The sequence below is a fragment of the Portunus trituberculatus genome, chromosome 50 (genome assembly GCF_017591435.1).
Source record: "Portunus trituberculatus isolate SZX2019 chromosome 50, ASM1759143v1, whole genome shotgun sequence".
Taxonomy (NCBI): Eukaryota; Metazoa; Arthropoda; class Malacostraca; order Decapoda; family Portunidae; genus Portunus; species Portunus trituberculatus.
The window spans coordinates 15,596,393-15,621,392 of record NC_059304.1 but is presented as its reverse complement, the minus strand read 5'-3'; the positions used below and the strand labels follow the sequence as shown (position 1 = coordinate 15,621,392).

At 42.9% G+C, this 25,000-nt stretch overlaps 1 protein-coding gene and 1 non-coding gene across 2 annotated transcripts in view; both read left to right on the top strand.

The window, feature by feature from the left end:
- The window catches only part of LOC123499537 (Krueppel-like factor 2), a 229,841-nt gene that overhangs the window by 188,380 nt on the left and 16,461 nt on the right, over positions 1–25,000 (top strand). The window lies entirely within an intron of this gene.
- Positions 19,231–19,304, top strand: Trnai-aau. The gene has a single exon. It is a non-coding gene; the product is annotated as a tRNA-Ile (tRNA).

The window sequence follows — 25,000 nt, the reverse complement described above, 5'->3', positions numbered from 1 at the left end:
GAATAAGACAATATTTAATAACCCCACCTCTCCTCTCCTCTCTCTCTCTCTCTCTCTCTCTCTCTCTCTCTCTCTCTCACTCTGCTCATCTTATAGTCTCCTTGCTCCTGATTCACTTATTTGCCTCTCCTCTTCACACCTGTTCCTTCCCTCACCTGCCTTCGTAATTACAGGTGGGTGGTGCGCCTCGCTCGCCACCTGTCCCGCTGTGTGAAGCATTTTATCTCCCGGACACGAAAAAAACCATGTGTAGGAATCTGTGTGTGAGAGAGAGAGAGAGAGAGAGAGAGAGAGAGAGAGAGAGAGAGAGAGAGAGAGAGAGAGAGAGAGAGAGAGAGAGAGAGAGAGAGAGAGAGAGAGAGAGAGAGAAGTCGTGCGTGCTCAAGAACCAAAAACCTTCCTTTAATCGACATTCGAACAAAAAATGGAAGTGAATGTAAATATAAACTAACGTAAAAAAGACAAAATGAAATGAAAAATAAAAATCAATGGTCAAGAGAGCACGAGAGAGAGAGAGAGAGAGAGAGAGAGAGAGAGAGAGAGAGAGAGAGAGAGAGAGAGAGAGAGAGAGAGAGAGAGAGAGAGAGAGAGAGAGAGAGAGAGAGAGAGAAATACAACACACATCAGTAACACCAGATGAATGACAGACGGTGCTAAATAAAAGAGAGCTAAATATATGTGACTGAGAAAACGAGAGAGAAAAAAAAAAGAGAAGAGATAGAATAAGAAGGTTATGAGGCGAGGGAGAGAGGAGGAGAAAGGGAGAAGGAGGAGTAGAATGGACTAAGACGAGGAGGAGGAGGAGGAGGAGAGGGGTGGTCTATGAAAAATTCCCAAGGCTTGAGTGAGAGATTACTACAGATAAATAAGGTTATAGAGGCCAGGTGGCTGATGAGGTCATGAAGCGAGGCGGCTTTTCAACGCAGGTAAGCAGGCATGTGGGCGGTGTTGGTGGTCATTTGCATACAGGTGTCAAGGCAACCATTACACACAATAACACCACCATCAACTCACAGCTAATGATGAGTTACAACTTGAATGGCAGGATAATTAACCACTTTTCCCTCCCTCTTTTCTCTTTTTTCTGTTTCTCTTCCTCTCTTTGTTAACTGGTGTGTGGGAAGGATGGAGTTTAACTTTGTATTACTGTATAGTTTAGTGAGTTTCCAGGTGTTAAGAGAGGTAGTGGGTACAATTTCACCTGCGTTTTAAGTGTAAGAAAATTTAACACACACTCAAGGAAAACGCTAACCAGAGTTTGAGTATGGAAAGGAGGTGGGAGGTGGAAATACATAGGAATACAGAGGAGAGACAGGAGAGGAGTTTACTAAACTACAATGGAGAGAGAGGAGAGGAGAGGAGAGGAAAGAAGAGGAGAGGAGAGGAAACAAGAGGAGAGGAGAGGAAACAAGAGGAGAGGAGAGGAAAGAAGAGGTGAGGAGAGGAGAGGAGAAGAGAGGAGAGGAGAGGAGAGGAAACAAGAGATGAGGAGAGGAGAGGAGAGGAGAGTAGAAGAGAAGAAAAGAGAAGAGTAGAGTTGAGAAGAGAAGAAAAGAGAAGAGAAGAGAAGAGAAGAAATGAGAAGAGAAGAGAAGAAAAGAAAAGAAAAGAGAGAAAAGAGAAGAAGAGAAGGAAAAGAAGAGAGAGAAGATAAGAGAAAAGAAGAAACTAAAAACGAGAGGAACTAAAAAAAGAAGAGAAGACACGATAAACTATAAAAAAAAAAAGCCAAGCCAAGCCACAGACTAAATGAAAATCGCGGAGCTGCCAACACAATCACTTCCCCTCTCGGCAATCCCCCACCGTCACTCACGCTACCACCACCACCGGCACCACCGCCACCACCACGACGCTGCCTAAATCATCTCCTTACTTTAAACTGACTGCCAATTACTTCCTCACTTTTAACTTACTTTACTTATTATTACTACAACCCTGCTCCACCTCCCAGCTCTCCCGCTCCTCCCGTTCCGCCCAGCCCCCCCCTCCTGCCAGCCACCCTCACGCCCCCTCCCACCCCCGCCCTGGATTCCTGACCTCAGTGCTCCCACGACGAGGAACAAAGTAACTTGCTATCACACCGAGGTTATCCTGTTATCAAGGAACTCTCCGTGACGACCCGCTATCATCATTCCCCTCCTCCTCCTCCTCCTCCTCCTCCTCCTCCCGGTTTTGTCCATGGGCGTGGGTGGGAGAAGGGTGTTGAAGGTTGTGGTGGTGGTGGTGGTGGTGGTGGTGGTGGGGGTAATTAAACATCCTTTCTCTTGCTCTCCTCTCTTCATCTTTCCTTCTTCCTCCTATCTATATCTTCCTCCTCTCCTCTTTCTTCTCTTGGACTTGACGCAGGAGGAGGAAGAGGAGGAGGAGGAGGAGGAGGAGGAGGAGGAGGAGGAGGAGGAGGAGGAGGAGGAGGAGGAGGAGGTTGATGAGGAGGATATAAAATTAGGTTAAATAACAACATTACTTAAGTTACGTAGTCTCTCTCTCTCTCTCTCTCTCTCTCTCTCTCTCTCTCTCTCTCGCCTGTGCATCATGTGTTATCTAATTCTATTTACTCTGACCTAGGAAAGCCTGACCTTGAAAGAGAAGTGGTGAAGTAATGAGGCCGTGACCCCGTATGACCGGTTCAACCAGAATGTGACCTGGGAAGAGGAGGAGGAGGAGGAGGAGGAGGAGGAGGAGGAGGATATGAAGGCGCTGAGATGAAGTGAAGAGGTAGACAAGCCAAGAAAAACATCTCTACCTCTGCTTTTAATTTCTCCTCTTGTTTCTTCTTCTTTCTCTTCTTCTTCTTCCTCCTCCTCCTCCTCCTCCTCCTCCTCCTCCTCCTTCTCTTCCATCCGTCCATCTTATCACGATCTCCTCAACACGCTCAGGAATTTATTGACACTGCCGCCGTCGGTCACAATAACCTTCGGAGAGAGAGAGAGAGAGAGAGAGAGAGAGAGAGAGAGAGAGAGAGAGAGAGAGAGAGAGAGAGATGGGTGAGAAGGGTGGGGGATGGGAATTTTGGTGAATAGGAAGAAAATGGATCACAAGAAGGAGGAGGAGGAGGAGGAACGATCAGGAAAGTAGCGGATTTAAAGCAGAATTTGCAAGTTGCTGAGAGAGAGAGAGAGAGAGAGAGAGAGAGAGAGAGAGAGAGAGAGAGAGAGAGAGAGAGAGAGAGAGAGAGAGAGAGAGAGAGAGAGAGAGAGAGAGAGAGAGAACCGGGTCGTCACGAGGGAAAGGTTATCGCGTCCATTGGATATATAAATGGCTTCTGAAAACAGGTTGGATTTGACATGTAATCCTCTTACAAGCGAGGCGGCTGTGGCTGTGCTGGCGGCTGGCGATCGAACCTCCAATGGGATTTTCCAGCTTCAAAATGTAAAGACTTTAATCCCATTGTGGCAAAGATCTCCCTCTCCCTTCTCTCCATCTCCCTCTTTTACTCTCTCTCTCTCTAAGATGTAGCCAGTAAAAGTCCTCTAAACAATTTCAAGTTACTCATAAATTTGTTGTTATTGGTAAAAGGAAATGAAGAAATGAAGGAATAATCTTTTCAGTGGAATAAACGAAGGAATGTATAGCTCTCTCTGCCCTTCCCGTGGCCAGTGTCATGATCCCCAAGAATGTTACACTCGTTAGTTCTTCATCCACCTCCCCGCTGATGACTTCCCTCTGTCAGTATTTAGTGCACGGTAAAAAAAAAAAAAATAATAATAATAAGTCCATCTGTCTAAAGAGGACCGAAGTGTCTATTATTGATCATCATCCTTCGTAATCTTTTTCCCAGAGTTGTAATCGTGAAGCAGGATTCTTTTGAGAGACTCCACGCACACTAACGTCTCCATTCCTCACCGCCTTATTTAGTACGCAATGCAAAACCACATAAACTGGGAGTGCAGTCGAGTGTGAAAGCAAACTATAAATAAATTAACGGAAAAACGTCAACACGAGTAAAACTTTACCAGAAAAATGGCAGAAAAAAGGAGGAACAAACAAAGAGAAGTGACGAAATACAACTGAAGACAGGAGTGAATGAACTGCTCACATGGAGTCACTGTGGTGGAACTAAGGATCTACGAGTTAAGTGTTGTGAAAGCACCGGCCAACCACTGGTAATGAACACAGGGCGAGAAACACAGATAGAGGCAGGCCAGGCAGAGCGAGCCGAGGTAACGCGTCATTAGTCAGTCACCTGCAAGAAAACCTACACTGACCTAAAACACACGAAACCTGAGAAACAAATGAGCCACAACGCGACGACCATTTACACACAACTGGACAGCGCAGCGGACAGAGAAAGAAGAGAGAACGGAAAATAAGATAAAATAAATGAACCCCTCAACGTTACGATCATGAACAAAGCTGAACACACATTGAAGGGAAATATATGCACAAGTGAAGTGCATCTTATCAAACTTACTCCAGCTCTTAATTGAATAACTCGACAGCAAAGAAGAAAGGCAACTGAAAAGCACGGTAATAAATTGAACACGGAGCCAATTCAGTCAACACAACTAAGGCTTATCTATCTTCCTCTCAGTTTACACTTAATACTTGAACTGAATAATATGAGGAACACCACGAAAAAAAAAAAAAAAATAACGTAAAGAGAGAGAGAGAGAGAGAAAAAAAAGCGGAACAGTAATGAAATAAGCAAAATATATATAGAGAAAGAGAAAATCAATCAAGACAACTGAGGCATATCTTTCATCCCACATTACCTCCTTCTCTTCCCTCTTTCTCGAGTTCTTTCTTACGAGCCTCTCTCTCTCTCTCTCTCTCTCCCGCCACACACAGGCAGGATAAGAACGACCACGCTTGGGAGAAAAGTGAGTGAGGTCTGGAGTGATGGAAGGAATCAGTGAATAATATCCTATAGGTATCCTTTCGTGACCTGCTGTGATTGAAGGAAGGGGAAAAGAGAGAGAGAGAGAGAGAGAGAGAGAGAGAGAGAGAGAGAGAGAGAGAGAGAGAGAGAGAGAGAGAGAGAGAGAGAGAGAGAGAGAGAGAGAGAGAGAGAGAGAGAGAGAGAGAGAGAGAGAGAGAGAGAGAGAGAGATATGAACGTGAAAAAAATGGGGAATCATGAATGTAGATAAGGTGAGATAGAGACAGAGACAGACACAGAGACAGAGACAGAGAGATAGACAGACACAGAGAGGCAGAGACAGTAAGACAGAGACAGGAGATGATGCGGGAAGTGAATTCACGAAGGAAGAAGACGAAAAATGGGACGAGGATGAAGAAGATGCATTGCCAATAGAGAACAGAAACACATCCCTCCTTCTATCCATCTCCTTTCCTTCATCTTCTACTTAAAACACAACACACACATACACACACACACACACACACACACCTCTCCTTTATCCCTAGCACAACAAACCCAATTACTCCTCACACACACCACCACCACCACCATTTCTTCCCCCTCCACACCACTAACACCAGCAGTAATTCCCTACAACATTATTTTTTCTCTCCCTTTTTTATCACGTCACCAAGTTTCGTGCACGGTATTTCCATATATCAAACCCTATATCCAATTTTCTCTCTCTCTCAAGTCCCCCATATACACTTCCTCTATCCGTTATTTTTTATCTAGTTTCTTATCCACTGTCAAGTTCTCTCGGGCTCTTTCTCAGCTCACGATATTTCCGCTCGAGTGGATGACAGCTTGGGAGGGAGAAGGGAAAGGGAAGACAGGGAAAAAAAAAAGAGGGGTGAAGAGACGAATCGAGGGGAGGAGAGAGAGAATGAAGGGAGATTAGGGGGTGGAAAGAAGAACAGAGGTGAATTTAGAGAGGAAAAAGAATAAAGAAACGGAATGTAGAGAGAGAGAGAGAGAGAGAGAGAGAGAGAGAGAGAGAGAGAGAGAGAGAGAGAGAGACTGAGAGACTATATAGCGTGTGGTGGACGAGACTGACACTGGAAAAAATTACTGCAGCTCCAGGAATTCCTTTTTGTTCCTTTCTCTCTCTCTCTCTCTCTCTCTCTCTCTCTCTCTCTCTCTCTCTGTCTCTAATGCTGTCTCGTCCTCACGCTCTTTCCTTAATTAAATTGCACTTCCACAGTACTGCTACTATCCTGACTAACGGGACCAACTACTACTGCTACTGATGCTGCTGCTACTACCATTGCTACTGCTACTACTATCTATTACTATTACGACTATGCTTATTGTTACTATATATAACATAAATATATACTACCAAGATTATTTTTATTATTATTATTATTATTATTATTATTATTATTATTATTATAAAGAATAGGTACTCTCCATGTGCTGGCGGGTGTGGTGGTGGAAACCCTCTGCAGACAATACAAGGAAAGCAGTGGGGGGTTAAGAGGCTACACACACACACACACACACACACACACACACACACACACACACACACACACACACACACACACACACACACACACGAAGCCTGCTCCACCTAGACGTCATATTTGCGAAATACTCCTTCAGACCTCCCGCCGCGCCAGCAGAAGAACAAATGTATCTGCCGCAGGGGAGCAGGGGAGCACTGGGGAGCACTGAGGCAACTCTTTCTCACATTCCTTCCACGCTTTTCTGACGTTAATTTTTACTGTTTCTTTTTTTTTTTTTTTTCTTTCCCTCCCAAAATCTAAATACATGAAGTCTCTCTACCTATGTTTTGTGTGTTAATTCGTCGATAAAACATTTCCTCAGCCACTTGGAGTTGATCAGTATGCTCTTAACCTTTTCCTACAGAAGCTCGCCGCTGTAAATCTTCCTCTCATAAAAGCCAGATAATCTACTCAAGCGATAAACATTTAAAGAGTTGCAAAATTAATCAAGTTCTGCGTTTACTCGGTCATAAACTTATCTTTTGTGACTTTTACTGGATTTCTTTACCCCCCCCACCTCTCTCTCTCTCTCTCTCTCTCTCTCTCTCTCTCTCTCTCTCTCTCCACTTAAGACTGTGCTTTTGTATAATGCGCCAAGATTTTTGAAGTAATTAAGCGTAATTTATTCCTCGCAGCCTTTCATTTTTGCAATAAATGTCTCGCTGCAGCCCACACACACACACACACACACACACACACACACACACACACACACACACACACACACACACACACACACACACACACACATTCCCTTCTATCTAAAAATTCTCGTCTTTCTAATTGATAACAAGAAGACATTGACTCATAGTTTAAGTGTATTAGAGAGGTGCTCAGAATATTTTCCTTTCTCTCTCTCTCTCTCTCTCTCTCTCTCTCTCTCTCTCTCTCTCTCTCTCTCTCTCTCTCTCTCTCTCTCACACACACACACACACACACACACACACACACACACACACACACACACACTTATAAAAAAGAGAAGAAGTGCAACATTAACACAAACTCCTGCCTCGCTAAATACTGACACGCCCTACTTTTGTCCGTCTTCAAGCAGGAACTCGGACAAGGCTGAAATTTCTCCCTCTCCCACCACACTCCCTCTCTTCGACCTCTCTCGCCACGCACCTCCCTCCAGCCAACACCTGCTCCCCCACACAGCGAGACTCTAAGTAGGTGAGACTGAAAGCGACTGGGTGAGGTTCGCCTTGTTTCGAGCTGTAGCGCGGTGAAGGGGAAAGGAAGAGAGATGTTTGATAGGGGGGGAATGGAGAGGAAGGGATGGAGGTGCAGTAAATGAGACGGTGAGTAGTGAAGATGATAGTGAGAGTGACAGGCGACAGTGGAGATGTAGGGTAAGTGTTGATAGGAAGGATGATGGACAGGGAGAAGGGAGAAGGTGGGAGGGAGATAGGGAGGCAGACAAGGGCTTGGAGGAAGGGAGTGGACACAAAGAAAAGCAACAGACACAGGAGCTGGAAAGAAATGGGGACAAAGACTATAAATGGAGAGAGAAAGAGAAAGAGGAGACACGGATTCACACTGGGGAAGAAACTGGAAGGCGAGGCTGGAGGGGGGAGGGGAGGTACAGGAAAGGGAGGGGAGGGATGGAGGGCGTAGAATATGAGTGGAAAGAAAGAAAGAAGGGAAGGGGAAAAGAATAAAGAACCTGATTCCTGTCACCACAAAGACGACACGCAACAAAACATTACCGTGGTGAGATTAGACAAGCGATGCGAACAACAGTGACGTCTGCCTTCACGGTGGCGCTTCAACAGGCGACAACCAAACGACTGGAGGTAAACACAACACTTTCCCAAATGTGTAAATCATCCACCTCCTCCTCCTCCTCCTCCTCCTCTCCTCCGGCACAATTTTAGCCCCATCAGTACCATGACGCGTTTCCATAAATCACTCTTCTTACTATTTGATGGTTTTATACATCTCCAGAAACTTATATGAGGGGGGAGGGATTGAAATAGTGAAGACTCTGGCCATTAATCTTCTGACATCCATAGACCCTTCGTACTGTCAATAAAATGGTCTAATCGTACACAAATCTGAAGGTGAAAATGTATCCCACTACTGAAGGAGTTAAGACGCTTTTGCACTGAAAATGAGCTCTTCTTTAAATGTGAGGTACGACTACGTCCTCTTTCCCACAAGCACAATTAGAGGAAGTTCTGAAGTGAAAATGGTCGCTTCTTCAAATATACTGGAAGATAATGCGCTTCTTAACCAGTACAGCAATATACGATATGATTTTGTGGCAGCGTAAATCTATCTAATAACAAGGCAGATGGGTAATGACTGTCAATTATAAAATGTAGATACTATTCTCTTTATTTATTCCGTATACATCAAGGAACCGTGTGTTACTTACTTTAAAATACTTGGTGTGTCATAACAACTTTAAGGTAAATTATTATCGTCTTCAAAATACGTAACATGAAAAAAAAAGAATACTGACACCAAACTACTTACTTACTTACTTACTGGTGGTGGTGGTGGAGAGAAGCTGAAGGAAAAAAAAGAAAAGAAAAAATATAAGAAAAAAAAAACTCTAGGATCCTTTATTTACAGATACTTCAAGATAGACTTCATTAGAGCGAGGTCTGAACAACATAATAAGAACAATATATCGACGCAAGGGGGCAAACTGTAAACTACCTCCTTCCTAATTTTATGCACCAAGGTTTTTTTATCTTTTTTGTTTACACCATGTGGGCTTTTCACGGGTATTTATGGGGTAAAGGGGATACTTTTTAGGGTACCTCCTATCTAAAAGCCCACCCGCCAGGAAACCGTTGCCCTGAGTGAGGAAGCCCAACCTACATTCGGACCGTGGACAGGATTCGAACCTGTGTGCTTGGAGACCCCTCGGATCCCCAAAGCAAGCATGGTTCCACTGTACCACGGCGTCCCCTTAAAGTTAATGAGGTTATTTTGCAAGCACGTCTCCTCATTCACTCAAAAATAAAAGAAAACTATCACGATCCTTTTTTAAAACGCAGGAATTACAACAATGCCTTTTATGGGGAGTATAATTATTTTCACCGTCACCTTCCCATCACTCGTGTCTTCCTCCTGTCATCTTCCTTCACCTCTAATCGCATTCTCTTACTCCTCTTCCCCTTCTACTATTTCTTCCATCTTTCTACTATTCTCCTTCATTTCTCTTTTACTCCTATCTACTTATCATTCTTCCTTCTTATCATTTTCGTTCACCTCATTCTCTTTTTCTTTTCCTATTTCTATCTCCATGACTGCATTCTCCTCTTTCATCATCCTCTTTTCCTCCTCCTCCTCCTCCTCTTCCTCCTCCTCATTCTTCTTCTTCTTCTTCTTCTTCTTCTTGTTCGCCCTCTTAACTCTTCTTGCATTAACCTCTTCTTCCTTTCCTCATCTTCCTTAAACTCCTTCATCTCATTCTGTCTCGTATCTCTTCCACTGCATTCCTTTCTTCTCTCTCTCTCTCTCTCTCTCTCTCCTCGTCTATTTTTTCCCTCCCCCACTCTTAATCTCCCACCTTCACCGTCATTATTGTTCCTTCTTCGGTCTTCCTCTCTTCCTCCTCCTCTGTGAAAGTACAAAATAGCAGAACTACTCGCTTCTTCACACTAAACAAGAAGGGTGTTCCGCTTTTCGACGCTACCACCACCATCACCACCATACCACCATCATCACCACCACCATCATCACCACTATTGGAAACCTCTTGCACTTCTTCTCCTCTATACCTCTCTTCTTTACTCCTCTTTCTTCCTCCTTCTTCTCCTCTTCCTCCTTACTCCTCTTCTTTCTCCTCCTTCTCTTCCTCCTCCTCCTCCTCCTCCTCCTCCTCCTCCTCTTCTTCTCCTGCCCGAGGCTAATCTGATGCATCACACATTCTCTTCTCTTCTTTATTGTTCCTTGTCTTCTTTCCCGTAACTGTGTCTGATATTTCTTTCTTATTCTCTTATTCGTTTTTCTTCTTTTCCGTCTTTCAATTTTCTTTCTTCCTTTTCTTCTCTTTCTTTCTTTTCTTTCTTTCTTTGTGTGGATGTCTTTTCTTTTTTTCTCTCTCTTTCTCTGTTTGTCTGACTGCATATGTCCTTGTGTGTGTGTGTGTGTGTGTGTGTGTGTGTGTGTGTGTGTGTGTGTGTGTGTGTGTGTGTGTGTGTGTGTGTGTGTGTGTGTGTGTGTTTGTGTGTGTGTGTGTTTGTGTGTGTGTGTGCCTACTTGCTTGTCCATTTATGTATGTATGTATGTATGTATGTATGCATCTCTCTCTCTCTCTCTCTCTCTCTCTCTCTCTCTCTCTCTCTCCCCTTAATGGCCTCCACTTAACAATTCGCTTTACCAGAGCTAACAGTTACGAGTATTTGCGATAAGACAAACAGACAACAAAGCAACAACAGTGACATTATATCCTGAAAACACCACATCTAAAATACGACAAAAAATGAAACACTTCTGATAATTTATAAAGAAAAAGAAAAAAAAGGTAAAAATATTCATAACGAGAAAGACACAGACGTAGATCTACTTTCCTTCCACCCCAGGTAAGAGGCAAGAGACGACGCCTCATTAACTGAAAACGTCTCCATTACCTGCCGGGGCATCTACCTGTTAATTAGCGAGGCCCACGTGGATCCTGAGAAGACACTCAAGTGGGGCCCCAAAGAGACTGTTACTGACACGTTCCTCTTAACTACCATTCCCTTCATTTTATCGTCATTCTCTTCCCTTCCCTTCACTAGCGGTTAACCCCTTCAGTACTGGGACGCATTTTTATCATGATTTTTTGGTGTGATCAGACGATTTCATTTACATTAGGAAGAGTCTATGGAGGTCAGAAGATTACTGGGTAGAGTCTTCATTATTTCAATCCCTGCATAAGTCTCTGAAGCAGTTTAAAATCATCACAAATAGTAAGTCGAATGAATATGGGAACGCGTCCCATTACTGAAAGGGTTAAATATGTCTTACTACACTTTATATATTTTCTTTTATTATTGTGTACACCACGAAGGAAGGAAAGGAAAGGAATGACTAGAAAGGATTAAGAGTTGTCACAGTAACGAAGAAAGCGAAAAAGATGAAAATGAAGGAAGAGAAATGGAAGACTAATGTATTTTTCTTAGTTTTGTCTTCACTGCAAAGGGATAAAAAAAGGAAAGGAAAGGAAACGAATGAATAAGAAAAAAAAAACTATTGAAGGATTAAGAGTTGTCACAGTAACGAAGAAAGCAAAAAAGACAAGAGTGAAGGAAGATAAATGGGAGATTAATGTTTTCTTATTCTTATCACACTGCAAAGGGATAAAAGAAAAAAGAATGGAAAGGAAAGAAATTAATAAAAAAAATATATTGCCCCAGAAACGAGGAAAAGAAGAGAACAGGGTGAAAAGAAAGAGAGGCTGACTGAGGGTAAGCAAACACCTAGACTAAAGGGATGTAGAGGAAAAGGAAGAACTCACTAACAAAATATTACAACACTACTGTAGTCTGTCTACTCGAAAATGGCTGCTGGATTTAAAACATCTTGTAGGTTATTGAAAACGTCATTGATTTGATGTGAATAATACTTGTTTTCTGTTGATCAACGCACTCATTACAAGGATAGCTCATGGTTTTTGACAATCACGCATTTTTTTTTTTTTATGTATGAAAAGGGCCAACCAAGGGCAAAAGAAAAGATAAAAAAGACCCACTTGAGTACTGGCTCTCTACAAAGATGAAAAGCCCAAAACTAGGGAGCAAATGCCTGGGACACCACTCAAACCGAGACTCAGGAGCCACTTTAAAGTAGACACACTATAATCCAGTTTTCTCGTCCTTCCCAATCTCCATTCCTGGGTTACTTTTTCTACCACTCTCCTTCCCCTTCCTTCCTCCCCGTCTCCTCTTCTCTCCCTCTTCCCCCTCCGCGTATCCTTAAAGGGAATGATATTTACCTCCTCTTTACAAATACGGGACGAGAGGAGGAGAAAAAAAGACTAATGCAAGATGATAAATTGTCTTGTTTTCTCGTGATTAAAAGACCTTTATATATATTGACGAGAACGTGATGTTAATATTGTTGGTAATACTAGTAATGACAATCTCTCTCTCTCTCTCTCTCTCTCTCTCTCTCTCTCTCTCTCTCTCTCTCTCTCTCTCTCTCTCTCTCTCTCTCTCTCTCTCTCTCTCTGTGCTTTGCTTTCTCCTTCAACACCACCCCACATTCTCTCCTCTCCAACTATAACCTCAATACACCCTCTGCTATCTCTTCCCTCTCCTCCCCTCTTCCTCCCCTTCCCTCCCCACACCCTTCTTTTACGCCAAGAGTGAAAGTAATGCTTCACGAGGGGAGGGAGGGGAAGGTGGGGAGGGAAAGGAGGTGGTACGGGGACGGAAGAAAGAAGACGAGACAAGAGAAGAAGCAAGAGAAGAGCTACCCTATTTTTTTCTGCATTGTTTCTTATAGTTTTTCTTCTTCCTGTGGATTTTTGACACTATTTTTTTTTATTTAAGGTGGAAAGAGACAACACTTAAATATAAAGATCAATTTTTTTCTACCATGATTTTTAGGTAAGATTGGACGATTTCATTTGAATTAGGAAGGATCTATGGAGGTCAGAAGATTAATGGCCCCAGTCTTTACTATTTAAATCCTCCACATAAGTTTCCGAAGCTGCATAAAAACACTAAACAGTAAGCAGAATGAATTTGGAAGCGAGGCATGGTACTGAAGGGGTTAAGGAGAGGAATGTGAGAGAATTGGTAAAAATGTCAAGGGATACTGATGTTATTTTGAAAGGTATAGTGTCTTTGTCTCTCTCTCTCTCTCTCTCTCTCTCTCTCTCTCTCTCGTCGACGCGCAATAATATAAAACGCCAACGTTGCGAGGAAGCCAAATTGAAAACAACGAGTTATGACAGATGAACGGGGTGTGTCAGAAAAATAAACAGCCGAGGCGAGAACACAGATAAGATTTTGATGCACTTAGGGATTAAATGTGAATATTAAGAAGATTATAATTGAAATCTATCTTATCTAGTCCGTCGCCATTTTCGTAGCAAACATCAAGCTCACACACACACACACACACAAAAAAAAGTGTTAAAATAGAAATTCGATCGTGTGTGTGTGTGTGTGTGTGTGTGTGTGTGTGTGTGTGTGTGTGTGTGTGTGTGTGTGTTGTGCTGTGTCGTGTCAACAGAGATGGTAGTTAAACATTCATCATATATATAAATAAAGGCTGAAGACTAAAAAAGTTACACACAAACACACAAATAAATAAATAAAAAAAAAGAATATAATCAGGATGCATAACCGGATTCATGCATTTATCAATACTACTCACTGTTTTTTTTATCTTTTTTATCGTTAATCTGATTATCTGAACATTTACACGATACACATGAGACGTATAATTTGACATAGTAGTAGTAGTAGTAGTAGTAGTAGTAGTAGTAGTACCAGTAGTACCACCACCACCACCACCACACACACAACAAAACCTCCACCTTTTCTACAACTCCCGTTTTGTATCTCCACCTTACCAGTTTCTTCCCACTTCCCGTCCCCTCCCCTTTACCCCTCGCTCCACTCCGCCCCTCCCCCTCCACCTGACCCACTTTCCTCTCGGCTGCCTCCACCACACGCACCAATAAGGAGGCGGGAAAAATAGCGGCAGGAAAAAGATGCAGCGCCGAAGTAAATGGAGAGCCGAAAACATCCAAATACTTTGCATAATATTAGGCATACATGGACCGCTAAGTGGGAGACAGACAAGCAGGTAGATGGATAGGTAGACAGACAGGTAAATGAATATGTATTAAGATAGAAGAGATAGATAGATAGATAGATAGACGCAGACTAATTCATATACAAGCAGGTACATTAATATTATGATAGGCATAGACAATTTAATAGATGGACACGAGAGGTAGATAGACAGGTAAATGCATGGAATATAAGTATGTGGTGTGATGGCAGGTGTAACACAGGTGGTGGTGATGATAGTAGTAGTAGCAGTTGTAGTAGTAGTAGTAGTAGTTATTGTTGTTGTAGTGGTAATAGAAATATAATGATAGTATGTATTGTAGCAGTGAAAAGTAAAAAAAAAAAAACAACCACAACAACAACAATACCAACGAAGCTAAAAGTAACCCAGCTGATCATTTCTGACAACCTAATGTGCCAAATAAATCTCGCAGGTGCGTAATGCCGGACAGTGACAGACGACCAGAGAGAGACATAACGAAGACGAAGAGGATAATAAAAAAAATAAATAAAACCATAAATAAAAGAAAGCCAGGCAACACCACTCCTAGAAAACACACACACACACAAACACACACACACACACACACACACATACAGGAACAACTAACAAGCAGGGAGAAAAAAATATAAAGCCAAAAGGAAAAAGAAAAAAAGAGAATAAGCTATGAGGAAAATACATATATGACAAGGTACTTAAATTGATAGATAAAGATAACGATAGGTAGTCAGATAAATATTAGAACCTTCATTGTCCAAGAGGGAGAGGCAGACAGGATGTGGCGGCGGTGGTGGTGGTGGTGGTGGTGGCGCCTAAGAGGAGGATGGAGATGGGGGGTGCAGTGTTGTGTGGAAGAGGTGGAGGAAGAGTAAATGGAGGGTGAGTGTGAGGTGGTTGCCTTCTTCTACAACCATGACCTGCATTTTGGACATGTGACACTAATGGTAACCCAATTATCGTACTTAAGAATGATGTAAATGCTGAAAAAAGATGGAGAGGGAGGGCTAGATGGTAACCAGAGGCCCGCCGGTAAACAAGGCAATTAGACCTTCTGTAATTAGTGTGAAGAGTAATTTGGGCTTGAGGCATTTTTATCTAGACGTTGAGTTCCATACAAGGAGAGAGTGTGAAGGGTGAAGTGGACGGGGGTGGAGGGGTGAAGAGGGGGGAGTAAAGATGGGTCACTGTATGAGTAATGGTGATTAAGATTGTATTTTTTTTTTCACTCGAATCACCATCATCACCATCATCATCATCATCATCATCATCATCGTTACTACTCAGGCTGGAGACACGACACAGCTCTCAAACACCAAGTAAAGCCAGCAATTCACCACAAATAAAGAGTTAATTACAAAACCTCATTAATTGACCTCAGTTTCCTTAATTTCACATGCCTCATATAGTGTCTTATGGAACGAGAGATGGTTATGATGCAGCGTGGGTCACTGTGCTGGAGATGAAGGGTGTGGTGATGGAGGGAAGGTAGGTGGTGGCGCTGGAGGTGGTGGTGGTGACATGGACAGGAATGGAGTGGTGTTGGCGAGACAGGTCTAGCGGTGATGGATGTGGCAGTGATGAGTAAGTAACGGCTGATGCATGTGTTTAAGGAAATATTTCAGAAACACCTCTAATATACCGAGGAGACTTTTAACAGCAGTGCATTGTGGGCGAGGCAAGGAGGAAGGAGGGCAGAAACAGGGAGGCAAGAGACAGGAGGCAGGGAGGCGGTCAGCAGCTCAAGCACAGCGCACCGCCGCCACAATCACCGCCACACACGCTGCATTCCGTGTCCCTAAGCATTAAGCGCACCATTTTGGCCACCATTCCCTTTACTTAGGAGCGAAGAGGTTCAGTAAATTCACAGGCTTATGAATTATACACCAAAGAGCAAAAAATGGTGTTGCTTATTACTGGCCCGACAACTCTCCCAGCCGGGCAGCCTCACTGAGTTGGCGGGTGAATGATTTACAAGATCTTTGACTAATCACCAATACAAGCTCATTGGCCACTTACTCTTGCTATAGGGTGGTGCTGAACTGCCTCTGGGTAGGGCCTTGGTAGTCCTCCTTCACCATGGACACACGGAAAAGGTAGAAAAATAAAGCACATAATCAAGACAACACGGTGGCTTCCATGTGTAGAGGAAGGGAAGTCTCACATGTTTGGTTCACTGTTTCGAAGACGCTCAGGAGTTCAACGATACGCGCAAACTGAAGCAACATATATATTTTTAAACTAGAAGTGCTCATAGATAAGAGGAAATACGCGTTTACACGTCCCTGCAAGAAAACCAAGAAAATATGTAGATATCGTAAAATATTTGTTAAAATTAACATGCAAAAGCGAGATAAGAAACGAAATCTATAAAATTATGAAAAGATACAATCAGTAGAACACACACACACACACACACACACACACACACACACACACACATCCATCACGCAGCCTCCACCGCCCCAGGAACTCATTCTATCCACCAGGGAACTCATCACAAACAATAGCCAGTCAGGTAATGCCATCCTGCACCTGTTCATGAGTGAGAGAAATTTCCATGCACTACCTAACGCTGTTCTTAATTGACTCTGATTAGAGGCCATAAATTTGACCGATTTACTTCCTTCTCCAGGGAATCCATCTCTAAAACTATCTAAACGAGAACAGGGTGGAGGGGGGAAGTGTGGGGGACGGAGGGAGGGATATTAGAGGAAGAAAAGTTGGAGGATGAAGTAGAAGGGCAAGGATTTGGTGTAGTGGAGGGAACAGCGTGGGAGTAAAGAGGAATAATGATCAGGTGGGCTTATTAGTGAGACCTGATAGTATAGTGTGCTGGATTAATAGTAGAGGATTAATAATATCTAGCTGGCAATGTGTCTCTCTCTCTCTCTCTCTCTCTCTCTCTCTCTCTCTCTCTCTCTCTCTCTCTCTCTCTCTCTCTGACGTTCTTTTCACAATGTGGCTTCTTTTTCTTCAATTTTTTTCTTTCCTTTTTTTTCTGAAGTATATAATGTTCTTAATGGAGTATGTTAAGTCGTTATGTCCACGCGGGAAGACAGACACCTACCACAAAAATACACATGCGCGCACTGACACACACACACACACACACACACACACACACACACACACACATATACATACCTACACATACACACAATTAGGCACGTGCTGTTGCTAATATATATGAAAAAAAAAATATATTACTGCGATGGTAATAATGAAGACGAATAAGACGAAAATAATACAGGAACATGAGAAATATGACAGCAAGCGGTTATCTTGAGGCGAGTGGGAAGCTATGACCATAATAATATATACTTAGGAAGGGGGAGGCGGTGAGGGAAAGAGGGGAGGGGCGATGCTTGATGATGAGTGATAATGAGGGATAATGGCCGGAAAGAGTGAGAAAGTTAGCAAGAACGATGAAATTAGAATAAGAGCGAGAGAACGAGCGACAGAGAGCGAGGAGTCTTGGTTACACTTTAGAGGAAAATTAGGAAGAAAGATAAGATGAAATAGAGGATTAAGAACAGAATTGAAGTATGATATAATGTAAATGAAGGAAAAACTGAATTATGGAAACGAGAAACAGAGAAGAGGAAAATAAAGAGACAGGAGAGGAAAGAAGTGAGGAGTGGAGGCAATGAATAAGGAGATGGAAGTAAGATATGATAACAGCAGGAATGATGATTAACTGAGACAGGAATAAAAGAAAATGGGACAAGGGGAGTTTAACGAGGATTAGTGGGTGACCTGCTACCTCACAGAAAACGAAGCTAAATGGGTAACTACAGTAATTATTTTTATGGGACAGGACATTTTTATTTTCATTGTCATTTACTCATCAGATAAAAATTAACATACAGACTCTCTCTCTCTCTCTCTCTCTCTCTCTCTCTCTCTCTCTCTCTCTCTTTAATGGTATATTTTGCTGTTCAATGCATTTTTTTACATCGTTTATAAGAACAGGAATAGTTAGGTACAAAATAACGTAAATATAGCTACGTGTGTGTGTGTGTGTGTGTGTGTGTGTGTGTGTGTGTGTGTTGAACATGTGATGACAAGTTTTTTCTTTTTTTATCCCTCTCAGTAACTTCAAAATATGATAAACACTCTAATTATTGGCTACATCCTCCGAACATTTCTCTGCGTGCCCCGCCTCACTAATCTATCAACTGCTACATTTGTACTCTCATTTAGTTTCTTTCCTTCAATCAGTCACCTCATATTTTTAAACACGATAAACACTCCAATTAATGGTTTGGATCTTTGCTTCTTGTTTGCTTTTGTCGTATTCATTTTATCCTTATTAATACATCAACTAATCTGTTCGTCCATTTGTACACCAATATATCTTCCCCTCCTTAAATTACTCTCATTGTCGAATATGAAGAATGATTACTGAGCACCACTTATCTTGATGGACGTAACAAAAAAAAATATATACAGGTATAATTTCTGACAATTTCTGCAATAATTCGTTTCTCTTTCTCAATCAATTCTTCGTCAAACTTATTATTCTTCACCTCTTAACCCATCTCATCTCAAATTTCTATTTACCTTTCCCTTTCTCGCATTAAATCATTGTATTAACCATTTATCTCCTATTCTCGGCTTCCTCCTGATCTTTCTCGCCCTCCTACTCCTCCTTCTCCTCCTCTTCCTCTCCCTCCTACACCTGCTCCTCCTCCTACAGACGCACACTAAGCTATAAACCAACACCACTGCGAGGCAAAGGACATAAAACAGTATAAGCGTCAACAGTCGGTGATACAGAGGATGTCCTGGCAATGGTGAGGAGAGCTGCCGGCGACTCCCTTCACCTGGGCCCTGATCTCTCACTAATGATGCCGAACCAGGGACATTAAGAGCTGGGAGGAAATAATTTATCGATGGTTTGCCTTTCGTTGGCTTATCCTGTAGCCTCTCCCTTTCTTTAGCTGTTTTTATTATTTGTGTCTAAGGTAATGCTTGTCAACAACTGCCAGGGCGAGGGTAAATATGGGTAAAAGGTCGGGTTTTTATCACTGTGTTGATTTTAAGTACGGGCCTGTTAGCTCAGTTGGTTAGAGCGCCGTGCTAATAACGCGGATGTCGTGGGTTCGGCCTGTTAGCTCAGTTGGTTAGAGCGCCGTGCTAATAACGCGGATGTCGTGGGTTCGATCCCCATACGGGCCATAATTGGTGATTGCTTCTTATTTTTCTCTTTTTATCAATTATGTTTATTAGTTTCCTTTCTATACGCAGTTTGAATTCGTGGTTCTTCTATCTTTACAATTATAGGTTTATTTTCTAATTTTGTTTATTTTCTTTCCCATTTTAATGTCCTCCAATTCATATTTTTCTCTTACTTTTTTCCTCCTCTTCTTCCTCCTCCTCCTCCTCCTCATCCTCTAACTCCTCATACTCCTACTCAACCTCATCAACATCATCACCGTTGTTACTTTTTTTTCCTCCTCCTCCTCGTCCTCCTCCTGTCTACTTCAAAGTCCCCCGAAGAAGGGTTTATGGGGCAAGATAATTGAGATTTTACACCTGGCTAACGAGGCATCTCTCAGGTAAATAAAGAAACGAGTAACGACACTTGGCAGAATTCTCCCTCCCTCTCCCTCTCTCTCTCTCTCTCTCTCTCTCTCTCTAGCAGGTATGAAACATTTACCTGTCCTCAGTTAATCCTCTCAACACCAGATAATGTCGCGTGAAGGTACAAATAAATATCAGGATTCAAGAGCAGTAAAAACAAAAAAATACTAAGTGAATCGACTTCTATCCAACACAGCGTGGGATTACAAGAGCCTGCCTGGGAGTGTTTGGTGAGCGAGATGTCCGTATTTCTAAACGCTTTGCTCTCTCACCCTCACTGCTTTCTAAAGGTTCCAGCTGAAGATACTCGTGTTTTTAAGAGTATTTTTATGGCTCTAGTGACAGATTGGTAAGATTTATTGTTTATTATAAGGAGAAACTGTCTTGAAATCTAGGCTAGTTGTCTCTATGGTCTTGGAAAATTGTCGTAGTGAGAGGAGAAGACGTTTCTAAATACGGCCAAAAGTGTCACGGAAGGAAGACAGTTGCAAAGTATCAGGGAGCTTAGTAAGATTTGCAGAGCACACGAGTTTGTCCATTGTGGGGAAACTGAGAAGGAAAGTTAACCTCTTCAATACTGGGACACATTTTTTTTACCTCGAGATTTGTGCACGATTAGACTATTCTATTGACATTAGGAACAGTTTATGGAGGTCAGAATATTAATGGCCACAGTTTTCACTATCTTAATCCCCTCACATGAAGTTTTTGGCGCTGTACGAAATCACCAAATAGTAAGCAGAATGAATAAGGATACTCGTCATGGTAGTCAAGGGGTTAAGTGTGGGATTAAAATGAGGCGATTTTGTGAATGAGGAGGAGTATAAGGTGGTGGTGGTGGTGGTGGTGGTGGTGGTGGTGAATAAAAAAAAATGAAGTAGGAAGAAAAAGACGATAATGATAACGATGAAGGAGGAAAAAATAAGAATAACAATAAAAAAAATCAAACGAACACCCTCCAGAAAAAAAATAATGAAGACTGAATACGAAAGAAAAGAAAAGCGAGAATAAGAAATCAAGGAGAGAACGAGAAAAAAAAAGAGAAAGAGAGAGATAAGTGCAGGAAGAAATCGAGGAAAAATGAGAACAATAATACAGATAAGAAGGTTAAAAATACCATAAAGTCAGTCAGCGAGATCTTGATACATACAATAGTGAGGACTTCTGGAGTGGACGCCGGCGAGAAAAATGAGAGAGAAAGTGAGAATGTGACAGTGAAGGGAGAGAACGGGGAGAAGTGACGGGAGGGAGAGGGAGAAAGATGACAAGGAGGGCAAGAGAGAGAGAGAGAGAGAGAGAGAGAGAGAGAGAGAGAGAGAGAGAGAGAGAGAGAGAGAGAGAGAGAGAGAGAGAGAGAGAGAGAGAGAGAGAGAGAGAGAGAGAGAGAGAGAGAGAGAGAGAGAGAGAGGTAATAATGAAAAAAAATATATATTACAAGGTTGACTAAGAGCATGATGGCGGTGGAGCTTGATTGTGGAAGAAATGGATAAAGAAAGAAAAAAAATGATGGAGGAGAAACATAAAATTTCTGAATCCTGACTGTCCACAACAACAAAGGATCTGATCTCCCTATCTTCCTCTTCCTCCTCCCCTTCCTCCTCTGCAGATAACTTCAAGCTCTGTGAAGGGAGACAACATCCAAGGACCCTTGAGACATGCTGATCACACAGAATTTTTATCAGTCTTGCCTCACTCCCTCCATACACAGCCTTCCTTCCACACCAAAGAGAGAAAAAAGAACAAGAGATGAAAATAACACTGACAGACGCGAACACTGGGCAAACTACACATAAACAAGCCCATCAGGAGCACCAAGACCTTCCATCACGTGAAGAGACAAGGGTGCAGCGGTGATGACGAGCAGAAATACCCCCCAGCCCCTTTAGTGCCGTAGACTGAGGGGGTCGAGCCAAGTCATTCATTAAGGAAGCGGATAAGGCGTAAAGCTGGCATTACCTGGCAGGGCAAACACGCTGGTTGGGTCACAGAGGCTGGGCTGAGGTGGAGAAGGGGTGGAAAGTGCGTAGATGTGAGACAGGGAGTGAGTTGGAGTGAGAACGAGAGAGAGAGAGAGAGAGAGAGAGAGAGAGAGAGAGAGAGAGAGAGAGAGAGAGAGAGAGAGAGAGAGAGAGAGAGAGAGAAAGAGAAAGACGTCCTGAATATATTGAAACTGATGTGACTTAAGATGGAAAATAAGCGTCTAATTAAGAGAGGATGGAGGAAAAGCAACCCTGCAGCCCCCGGGAACAAGGGTGACGGGGCTACTGGGAGCTAATTATAGGTAATCAGAGTTGCAGGAGATAATTGGCCGCGTTATTAACTTGTTGTGATACCTTAAGTGTTGTGGTTGAGGTGTGTGTGTGTGTGTGTGTGTGTGTGTGTGTGTGTGTGTGTGTGTGTGTGTGTGTGTGTGTGTGTGTGTGTGTGTGTGTGTGTGTAACTAACCCAACACAATACATAATCCACAATGACGCATCAAAATAAAAGAAATGAAATCGCAAGAAAGAAATAATTACCAAAGAAATATTAAGAAAACAAAGAAAATGGAGAAAAAAAAGTAGAAAACCACAACAATTGCAACCAGAGAGAGAGAGAGAGAGAGAGAGAGAGAGAGAGAGAGAGAGAGAGAGAGTTGGCCCGGAGTGATGTAACGCGACGGTGGCAGAAACGTCTCTCTTAAAAAATACGTTCAGAACACGAATCCACGAAATCTGCACTCAACAAAAACAGCATTATGTGATACCCCGGCCCCCCGACAACCCCGCCCCCCCCAAAAAAAAAAAGAAAAAGAAGACAAACGAAAAAGAGACAAGAAAAAGAGGAACAAAAAGAAAACAGAATGACGAGAAATTTGAAAAGAAAACAAAGTGCAAAAGCAAAAAATAATAAATGAGAGACCGAGACCGAAACCGAGAGAGAGAGAGAGAGAGAGAGAGAGAGAGAGAGAGAGAGAGAGAGAGAGAGAGAGAGAGAGAGAGAGAGAGAGAGAGAGAGAGAGAGAGAGATACTAGGCTCCCTTTCCCTACCAACCCTCAGGCCTCCCTTGCTGACTGTATGCAAATCAGCTCGCTATTATGCAAAACCAATGTGAGGGGCTGCAAATTTCCAAGGGCGGGAAGGCTCACGAAAAGAGGAATTGGCGGGAACTGGAGGGAGGAAGAAGAAGAAGAAGAAGGAGGAGGAGGAGGAGGAGGAGGAGGAGGAGGAGGAGGAGGAGGAGGAGGAGGAGGAGGAGGAGGAGGAGGAGGAGGAGGAGGATAAATATATATAGAGAGAACAGTTACCAAGAAACGTGTTGATCTATAAGGATGGAAGGTGTCCGCTGAGGAAGCAGAGAAGAAGAAGAAAGAGGAGAAGGAAGAGGAAGAAAGAAGAGAAGGAAGAGGAAGAGAGAAGAGAAGGAAGGGGAAAAAAGAGAATGAAGAGGAAGAAAGAGAAAAAGAAAAACAAATGATGAAAATGACTTGTAATGAGTCTAAAATCAAAATGGAAATGCATAACTATAATTATTTTTGCCCTTTGGAAGAATTAAACCGCAAGAATTAAGCAAAATGAGAGAGAGAGAGAGAGAGAGAGAGAGAGAGAGAGAGAGAGAGAGACAGAGAGAACAACATGAAAAGCAAAGAAGCCGATACCGTTTGCAGTCCCTCTCTCTCTCTCTCTCTCTCTCTCTCTCTCTCTCTCTCTCACAAGCACGACACACAAACTAAGAAATAATACCCGGAGTCACTTTAAGATATGCTGTTACGCCAGTGTTTTATTTATTTCTCACGATTTTAAACAAGATTCAGTTTCAGATGTGAGAAGAAAGAGTCTTTGTCTAACGGGAAGGCGATCGGGAAGTATGGAGGAAAGGGAAGCTGGGAGGGAAGGAGGGAGAGAGAGGGAGGGAGAGAAGAAAGAGGGGAAGAAGGAGGAACAAGGACACAAGGAAGAGTAATGGGGAAAAGGGTGTTAGTGAGGAGAAGGAGATATATTGGAGAATAATGAGAACGGAGGGGAAACAAAGAGGAGGAGGAGGAGGAGGAGGAGAAGGAGGAGGAGGAGGAGGAGGAGGAGGAGGAGGAGGAGGAGGAGGAGGAGGAGGAGGAGGAGGAGGAGGAAAAGGAGGAGGAGGAGGAAAAAAAAGGAAATAAGGAACAGGTCAGGACTTGCCTTGTGATGATATTAGCGTGAGCCCAACACCTGTTCTCTCTCTCTCTCTCTCTCTCTCTCTCTCTCTCTCTCTCTCTCTCTCTCCCTCTCTCTCTCTCATTAACCTCCAACAGGATAATTACATAAACGTGCACATTTCAGAAAATTATACAAAAAAAAGGAACAAGACACAGAAATCATGACATAATGCAAGAATAGAGAGAGAGAGAGAGAGAGAGAGAGAGAGAGAGAGAGAGAGAGAGAGAGAGAGAGAGAGAGAGAGAGCAAGCACAAGGGATCGTGACTACGGGGTTCGCCTCAATTTAACTCGGTCAAGGTCACCAGTTTATTAGTAACTTCACAAGGAATATTTCGAGAACTTACGAGGAGAAGGAAAGCAAGAAAACGAGGACGTGAGAAGAAGAAGAAGAGGAGGAGGAGGAGGAGGAGGAGGAGGAGGAGGAGGAGGCAGGAGGAGGAGGAGGAGGAGGAGGAGGAGGAGAAGCAGGAGGAGGAGGAGGAGGACAAGAAGGAGGAGGAGGAGTAGAAGGAGGAGGAGGAGGAGGAGGAGGAGGAGGAGGAGGAGGAGGAGGAGAAGGGGGAAAATGTAGAGAGAGAAAGTCAATAAGGAGAAGGAGGTGAAGGTGCAAACACAGTAAAAGTAAAGCAGAAGAAGAAGAAGAAGAAGAAGAAGAAGAAGAAGAAGAAGAAGAAGAAGAAGAAGAAGAAGAAGAAGAAGAAGAAACAAGAACAAGAACAAAAACAAAAAAAGAAGAAAAAAGAACAACAACAACAACAACAACAACAACAACAAGAACAGCAGCAGCAGCAAAACAAGATGCAGGAGAGGCAGCAGCTGTGACGAGAAGAAAAGCAGCAGCAGCAGCAGGAGAGACGCAGAAGTAAAACCAATGTACCTCAGAACCACGAGAAGCAGCAACGAGAGGTAAGAGAGGAAAAGAACGTAGTGTTTGTAAAAAGGAACGAAAGGAACCACCAAATCATTATAAAGACACATACACCTTCACTACTGCCTCTTGTAACCGGTAAACGGGTTAAGGAAGCGTGCAAAGACAGAAAAATAAGAAAAAATATAATCAGAACACAAGAAAAAAAAGCGAAGACAAGCTGTTGGAAAATATAGAAGAAGAAGAGGA